At 45.2% G+C, this 9095-nt stretch overlaps 1 protein-coding gene across 5 annotated transcripts in view; it reads right to left on the reverse strand.

Moving 5' to 3' along the window:
* The window catches only part of HS6ST2 (heparan sulfate 6-O-sulfotransferase 2), a 322259-nt gene that overhangs the window by 72775 nt on the left and 240389 nt on the right, over positions 1–9095 (reverse strand). The gene's annotated exons all lie outside the window — the stretch shown is intronic.

Genomic DNA, 9095 nt, shown 5'->3' on the forward strand with positions numbered 1-9095 from the left:
TGGTGGAGCAGGTGAGCAGAGGCACCAGACCAAAGCGGGGTGCCAGTTGCTGTCATCAGGGTGAGCCTCTGGTGGTTACTGAAAATTATTTGCTCCCTCATACCACGGTCCTGCCTGGCGCTCACACCTGCTGCCGGCGCTGGCCCTACTCGCACCCGCTGCCAGCGCCAGAGCCACCGCTCACACCCACTGCCAGTGCTAGTCCTAATCACTTGGCAGCATCAGCGGGTGTGAGCGGCGGCTGCTGCCCCAATCACCCCTGAGGGCTTCTCTATTTCCTCCTGCTCCTGGGGGGCGATTGGGGCAGCAGCCACCACTCACACTCACTGCTAGCGCCAGCCCCAATCACTCCGTGCCATCAGTGGGTGTGAGTGGGGCCAGCGCCCTCACCGCGTGGGAGCAGTGGTGGCAGGAGCAGGGCTGATGGCAGACAGGGGACCGGGCTGCGGTGGGAGGGGCCGGGCGGGAGCACAGAGGATGGGCAGAGACCTGCCCCTGTACCCACAGCAGCCTCGTGGCCCACAGTTCCTTTCAGGGTGCACAAATTCATGCACTGGGCCCCCAGTCAAGGAATAATTTGTTCACAATGGTCTGGCTTTATGCATCCCAATACACCACTAGAATTTCTCTGTTGTACCCACTGCATTTCAGCGTTTTCCATTCTCTGCCAATCTTGGGGCATTTTTGCCCTGATGCCTGGATAATCTCTGTTCAATTGTCATCTCTCTTCGTGGGTCATCTGGAATAGGAGTTGATGGCAGTCTCCTGGGGAACCCAACAGTAGGGGAGGGGAGGAGGGTTTGGATGGACCCTCTGGCTTATTACTTTCTCTTGGGAAGAAGCAGGATGATGAAAAAGGAGAGCCAGAGAGCCAGGGCTGTGTAAGTTGTACTATGTTTGTTAACGCAAGCTTCTTTATCTTATAGTATTACCTGGCTCAATAAAAGCCCTTGCTGAATAAACCTTTGAACCTAGAGGCAATATAAACATTCCAGACCCATGAAGGACACTCTTCTGTTGGGCAAGGGGGAAATCAATGGAGTGTGATGGCTGAGGGATCAATACTACTCTGAATGAATTTCATCGTAAGTGACACTCCTTTGGGATAAGGAAGGGCTGACTGGAAATCATTCAAGGTTATCAACTGAACAACAATATCTAGAATGTTCGGGTCAATCAGTTGGAATTTAAACCAATGGTCATACAAGAAACCACAATGAAAGCTGCATTGTTTGTAACCTGCCCACACAGAAGACACCAGTCCACATTTCCGATAATCCTCACAACAATCTTCAGTCTAGTAAGCAGACCCAACAGCAGATGGCTGTGTTTTTATTTCAAAGAAGCCTGCTGAAAGACAAATTCAAGCTTGTTCTGATGACTTTAGCCAAGCTTAAAAGCCAGGGAGTGAGGGTGGGGGAAACCTTTTTCTTACACTTCACAAGAGCCAAAAGCAAGAGCGCTATAGAAATCCATAGGAAATGGCAAGATCTCCAAAATAAAACATAATTGGAAATGAAAGTTCATAATTGTATGAAGCTATTGATTTGAAATATAAGAAACTAATGGATAAATTACAAAGTAGAGTACTCATTAATCTAGTTCAAAGAGGCAGTGATGGACATATGAAGCTAAAAGGCTCTTGACCCTCTTAGCTAGGAGAATAAATCTCAACTAGGCACATAATCCATCCTTTTCTCTAAGATCTAAGCTGCAGCTAATATGGGTGCTTGGGGAAGAGGTAGAAAGCAGAAAACTGCCTTAAATGTATGGGCTTAAATGACAACTAATCAATGCAAAGTATGTCTTTAAACTGCATGATTCATGATTCATAGGTTGAATGTCCCAATGTACACAATGTGCCTTGCGACCTCCCAGTGCTAATCCTCAGTCTCATCATTTATCTCCTGAGCTTCTATCCCCAGTCAGGATCAACCCTCCTTCATGCTTAGTGAGGAGATCCAGAAAAAAAAAACACTTTAGGGTAGGATTTAAATTCCTGCTTGAATTCCATTATTTAAAAATGTCCTTGGAAAGCCCAGCTGTGTATGGCATTTTGCTGGGTGATACCAGAGTGAATAGATGAGTAATTAGCCAGAAATCAGTACAAACAAAATAACTGCCTGTTCCCACAACCTGCCCAATAGCAAAGATGTTGCTGTAGATGTAGATGTACTTGTGAAAAAGTTTTTTTTCCAAGTTGCTGACTTAACCGTTCATGCTTAAGCTATAGCTAATTAATACAAAATGTGTCCTTACCCAGCCTGCAGAGCCCAAGTTGCTGGCTGCTGGTTATAGGAAGCAGGTCATTAAAAAGGGAAAATGACAAGATTTCATTTTAATCTCATTTGGAATTATTAGGAAACTTAATATTACATTAGAAAATTTCAACATCTAATGTACCTCTATAGAATACAATTCGTAATTAGACTGTAATCATAAAAATCCCATTTTTCTAATTTGATCATAAAAGTATGGTGGGTAAGTGTGCAAGTCATTGATTTAGTTGTACTGAACCAGAATCCCCCCAGCTCAGAAAAAGTTATTTAACTCTTTTAAGATCATGAAGATACTGCCACTTAAAGCAGAATCTGGCAAACTTTGTATGTAAAAAGCCAGGTAGTAAATATTTTCAGATTTGCAGACTCTGCTGCTGCAGCACAAAAGCAGCCACAGACAGTACATAAATGGGTGGCTTAGTTCCAACCAAGTTGATTTATTGAAATTTAAATTTCATATAATTTTGAAGTATCACAAATATTTCAATTTTTAAAAAAACAATTTAAAACAGAAAACATTCTTAGCTTACCAGGCCATGCCAAAATCATGCAATGGACTGGGATTTGGCTCGAGGGCGCCGTAATTTGCTGACCTCTAAAGGAAAACCCAAATCAGTAACTGCCCTAGGCAATGGAAAGTGTCTTCAGTTTCCCAAGGTAATATCTTCCAAGCAGAAGCCCTGGGAGATTCGGGTGCTTTATGTGCAAATATCAGCTGTTTACCCTAGTGAATGTATGAATTTGTAAAAAAAGAAACATTACCTTCTCTTAATTCTCGTCTCACACAGAGGTTTCTCCTTAATGTGGTCCCTTCTCCCTTTCTGAACTTCCTATCTTTACCTCCTCTCTTCCAAGTTTTTCCATAACCACAGTTTCTTTTCCACAGTTTTTAGCATTCAAGAGAAGTCTCTGGAAACCCATTATCAGTATTTATACCTGACCTAGAATCTTCCACTGATGTGTCTTCCAGAACTGCTCACCCTCTCGTATGTCCATTCCAATTCTGAGGTAGTTTTATGTCACACACAAAATATTTTAATGCTTTTATTCACAAATCCTTTTGTAAATGACAAGAACATAAAAACCCTACTCAGTCCTCTTGAAAAAAGGAATTGAAACTCCTCTTTAGAAAAGCAGCCTCTATCTACAATATAGTGCCATTTAAAATGCCACTGGAAAAGCCAGTGACAACATTGACAGTTTCATTAAAAGTTATGGTGAGCCCTAACCGGTTTGGCTAAGTGGATAGAGAGTTGGTCTACGGACTGAAAGGTCCCAGGTTCGATTCCGGCCAAGGGCATGTACCTTGGTTGCGGGCACATCCCCAGTTTGGGGTGTGCAGGAAGCAGCTGATCGATGTTTCTCTCTCATCGATGTTTCTAACTCTCTATCCCTCTCCCTTCCTCTCTGTAAAAAATCAATAAAATATATTTTTTTAAAGTTATGGTGAAAGGCAATGTGCAAACTGTAAAGTACTATGCAAATGTTAGCCAGAGTTGGTGGTAGATATTATGCCAAGTGTCAAGGATGCAAACTTGTCAGAGTGAATTTTGTGAAAGTGCCAGTGTTATTACTGGGCCACTGGCAGTGTTGTTCACCAGGAGCAGAACACCTGGGTTATAGACCCATTTATAACTGTTATTGCTGATGACTAACCAAGGACAAAGGACAAATCACCTGTCTTCTGTGAGCCTTCATCCTCATTTTGTACAATGGAATGGTTTGTAAAGATCCTTAAGGATCCTTCTATATTATAATTTCTAAGTGTTTTCTATTGGAAACAATGACAACAGGAAAGTGAAGCTTGCTACCTCTTAATGTCAGGAAAGTGATGAAACAAACACCTCAAGCTACTCTTATCTGGTTGTCCCTAGGCATTATGGGAACAGAGTAGGCTATATAGTTGTACTTCCCTTACACAGTCAGTTGCTTCATGTGACATTGTTGCTCTGTTTCTGTCAGTCTTTCCAAAATGAAATCTAGATCTTATAATTTATGACTATTTATTGCATGTCTGAGAGGGTAAACACAGCACAGTTCCAAACAAGAAAAAGTCAATAAGCTGTAAGGTTGTTTTACAGAAATGCGTATCTCTATGGGCTGTAGTATTCAAATGCCTTTGGCCTAGAACAGCCGTGGGCAAACTACGGCCCGCTGGCCGGATCCGGCCTGTTTGAAATGAATAAAACTAAAAAAAAAAAAGACCGTACCCTTTTATGTAATGATGTTTACTTTGAATTTATATTAGTTCCCACAAACACTCCATCCATGCTTTTGTTCCGGCCCTCCGGTCCAGTTTAAGAACCCATTGTGGCCCTCAAGTCAAAAAGTTTGCCCACCCCTGGCCTAGAAGAACCTACAGGACCAAAACTACTTCCAACAAATCACTCAAACAATAGTCTCTGAGGGTTTTCTCTTTAACTGTTCTTTATCTTGAACTCGAGGCAGATTCTCCTCAGTTCTGTTAAAAGTAAACCTCTTCCCCTTCACTTGGTAAATCTTAAATAGTTACATATTTTTAACAGTTCCTCACTCCCTGGGTGTCTTGTCTTAGTCTGGCAAAGTACAACATGAGTGATCCATATGTGAGGGATAAAGGGGCATTGTGACTGGCACGCATTGTTCTCTGACTTGTGCAGAGCTCAAAAGCACAGACTAAAACCCTTCAGGGGAATAAACAACAAAAAATGCATCTGTTTTCAGGTTTGTTACTTGGGCTGGGGGAGACAGGGAAGCTGGTTGTTTATAGAACAATTTATGGTTGCAATTTCGATAGTTGATTACTTGATTTCTTAATCCAGCTCCTAATCAGAGATCAAACACAGGTTACAATAAAGAAGTAATTTTGGACATGATTACAAACAGTTTCTTACTGAGGGCTTTGCCTTGAAACAAGGAGCTCCCATCCTAGGCTCAGTGTAATAGGGATCAGGACAAGTGATTGGGTTGCAGCTCTTCTGCACAGACAACACAGGCCTTTGGACTAGAACTGTGCCCCCTTTCCCACTGATAGTTGTTTCTGTGTGGTCAATGCAGTTATGGAAACAGTAAAGTAGTAACTATTACAATATCAGCCCACTCCCTTCTTCCCTTCACACTGTGCCAGTATTCTTCGGACACAACAGCTATTTCACCACTTCCCTGCTTGATCAACTTACATGACTCCTTATTGACTACCAATCAGGTCTGCATCTCAGCACAGCCTCCAAGGTCCTTCATGATGAAACCCGGTTTTACACATCTTCTAAATGCCCTTTCTATGTCCTCCATGCTAGCCCTTGTTTCTGGGCCTTTACAAAGCGCTTCCTCTGCCTGTACAGCCCTTCGCCATCTTCTCCGCCCAGCAAACTCCTGTTTCCCTTTGAAAATGTACAGTTGCTGCATTTTCTATTGTGTAGGCTTCTATACAGCCCCAGGCAACATTAAACCCTCTTGGCTCCATTTTGTTCAGATATGATTACATCACATTGAATCATAACATTTGCTTATGCTTTTATCTTTACTCCCACCTTTTGCAGATTGTGGGCTTTTTGAGGGTATGTGAACCATGTTTCATCTCTGCATTTCCTCTACCTCTTTTATATATAGGCCAATTGACAGCAAATATTTGTTGAATGAATCTGGATGTCCAATAACTGTTTAGCATGCATAGGGAGTCACAGAAAGAACCTCTTTTGTAGGAGTATGAAACAACCTCAAAGGATGATAGAGTGACTACCTGTTCTTGGCCACATTTATGATCCTGTCTCTCATCCCATATCCTAATATATAAAAACCCAGGGTCTGTAACCACCGACTGAAGGCTCGACCAAACACCGGAAGTCAGTCCTGCAGTCAGTGCTGGGTTGCTGTGGCGACCCAGCACTGACTGCCACCGGTGCGGGCACAGCGACCCAGCACTGACTGCCTAGGGGGCTGTGGATCAGGCCCAGAGAGAGGCCAGGAGAGAGAGGCAGGGTCTGATCTGCAGCCTCCGTGGCAGCTGTTGATCAGCCATTGTCTCTCTCTTTCTCTCCAGGCTTCACCAGCAGCCTCGCCTCTCTTTCTCTTTCACTCCTGATCAGAGAGGCTGCTGATCAGCCACGCCTCTCTGATCAGGCCCGGAGATAGGCCCAGAGACGCTGACTGGCATAGAAACTGACCAATCAGAACCAAATCTGAGTGAACTATGAGGAGCCAATGACTGCCTAGGAAGCGGAGCTTTTAATGCTGACTGGCATAGAAACTGACCAATCAGAACCAAATCTGAGTGAACTATGAGGAGCCAATGACTGCCTAGGAAGCGGAGCTTTTAATGCTGACTGGCATAGAAACTGACCAATCAGAACCAAATCTGAGTGAACTATGAGGAGCCAATGACTGCCTAGGAAGCGGAGCTTTTAATGCTGACTGGCGGATATCAGGCTGGCAGGGGAGGGCAGTTGGGAGCAACCAGGCCAGCAGGGGAGGGCAGTTGGGAGGGATATCAGGCTGGCAGGGGAGGGCAGTTGGGAGGGATATCAGGCTGGCAGGGGAGGGCAGTTGGGAGGGATATCAGGCTGGCAGGGGAGGGCAGTTGGGAGGGATATCAGGCTGGCAGGGGAGGGCAGTTGGGAGGGATATCAGGCTGGCAGGGGAGGGCAGTTGGGAGGGATATCAGGCTGGCAGGGGAGGGCAGTTGGGAGGGATATCAGGCTGGCAGGGGAGGGCAGTTGGGAGGGATATCAGGCTGGCAGGGGAGGGCAGTTGGGAGGGATATCAGGCTGGCAGGGGAGGGCAGTTGGGAGGGATATCAGGCTGGCAGGGGAGGGCAGTTGGGAGGGATATCAGGCTGGCAGGGGAGGGCAGTTGGGAGGGATATCAGGCTGGCAGGGGAGGGCAGTTGGGAGGGATATCAGGCTGGCAGGGGAGGGCAGTTGGGAGGGATATCAGGCTGGCAGGGGAGGGCAGTTGGGAGGGATATCAGGCTGGCAGGGGAGGGCAGTTGGGGGCGAGATCAAGCCAGCAGGGGAGGGCATTTGGGGGCAATCAGGCAGGCAGGCAGAGGCAGTTAGGGGCGATCACGCAGACAGGCAGAGAGGTTTGGGGCAATCAGGCAGTGGTCCCAGATTGCGAGAGGGATGTTCTAAACTGGCAGTCAGACATCCCCCAAGGGGTCCCCGATTAGAGAGGGTGCAGGCTGGGATGAGAGAACGAATTTCATGCACCGGGTCAGTAGTAGGTAAATAAATGTCTCACAAGTTAAGCATGGTAGACACCTGGAAAGGCAGGGCAGACCCTAGGAATTGATCCCAGGAATAGGTTATAAATCATAATCACTTTTAGGAAAGGGGGTTTGAAGTCTATAGCTGACTTTTGTAAGCAGAGGGGGCTTAAGAATAATGCTAGAAATGGGAGCAGAGTCCTGCCAAGACTTCACAGCCATTGGCTTAGAAGTCCCTACAAGCCCATGCTGCAGAAGTGACCATCATACAGTTCTCAGACAGCAAAGGAAAACAGCATTTACTGCTGCTGTCAATAGATTCCAGGAGTAAAGGGTTTCAAGGGAGGCCAACCTTCTCCAACTGGCGTTTAGAGAAAGATTTTAGAGGTCAGAGCCTGAAAGAAGGAGCAACATATAAAAAGAAAAGCCATCTTATCCTTGTGTTTGAACTTCAGCACCACCATTAAATAAAGGAGGAGAAATAAAGGAGAAGAAGGTTAGACCCAATTAAAATTATTGTGGGACTCTACATTGAATGTACTTCTACCACTACCTGAGTATTAACTATATGAACACTCCTTAAGTCATTAAGATTTTGCTTAACCACAATGGTAGCTTTTGAATTTAAATGAGCCTTCCAGTGACCCTAAAAGAAGAATTTGAAAAAGGAATACACAAATAAAGATGGTCTCATCACCCTAAGAGACCTAGGATGGTCTGTGCCTCCACCTCCCCAACCCTGTGTGCACCAAAACCCTCTAAATCACATGTTTAACACCATGTCACATGTTGGTACTGAGGGAATGGGTCTGCAATGAATACACAGGTCTTATTTTACAACCATGTTTCCTGAAAAAAACCCTGAGGCAGCTATCACAACATTCGGCAATTTAATGTGTTCCAATGTAACCAATTATTTATAAATAAGATTCCTGCCCTCATTCCACAAGCATTGACTGGCAAACTACTGAATTTCAGGCACTAAGCCTAATGCTGGAGACACAAGAATAAATGAGACAACAGCATTGAACTAAAGCAACATACAGTCTAGTAAAGGAGGTCGAGGGTTAGAAAACAACCTGTCTCCTCTTCCACCACTGACTGCACCTGCTCTCTCAAAGGTCATCAGTGTCTGCCTGCTGGCCAAGTCCAGTGAACTCTTTTCAAGAATCAGACTTCTTGCCCTGGCTGGTTTGGCTCAGTGGATAGAGCATCAGCCTGCAGACTGAAGGGTCCCAGGTTCAATTCTGGTCCAGGGCACATGCCCGGGTTGTGGGCTCAATCCCCAGTAGGGGGCATGCAGGAGGCAGCCTATCAATGATTCTCTCTCATCATTGATGTTTCTCTCTCTCTCTCTCCCTCTCCTTTCCTCTCTGAAATCAATACACACACACACACACACACACACACACACACACACACACACACACACTGAGTGGCCAGATTATTATGACCACCCCATCAGTACTTCATTGGGCCACCTTTTGCCTTCAATACTGTGGCGATTCTTCTTGGCATTGACTCCACAAGATGTTGAAAGGTGATGCGAGGAATCTGACACCATGCCTGATGAATAGCACTGTCCAGTTCTGTGAGATTTGATGGTTGTGGAACCAGCTGCCTGATGGCTCTTT

The sequence above is a fragment of the Myotis brandtii genome, unplaced genomic scaffold (assembly GCF_000412655.1).
Source record: "Myotis brandtii unplaced genomic scaffold, ASM41265v1 scaffold393, whole genome shotgun sequence".
Lineage (NCBI taxonomy): Eukaryota > Metazoa > Chordata > Mammalia > Chiroptera > Vespertilionidae > Myotis > Myotis brandtii.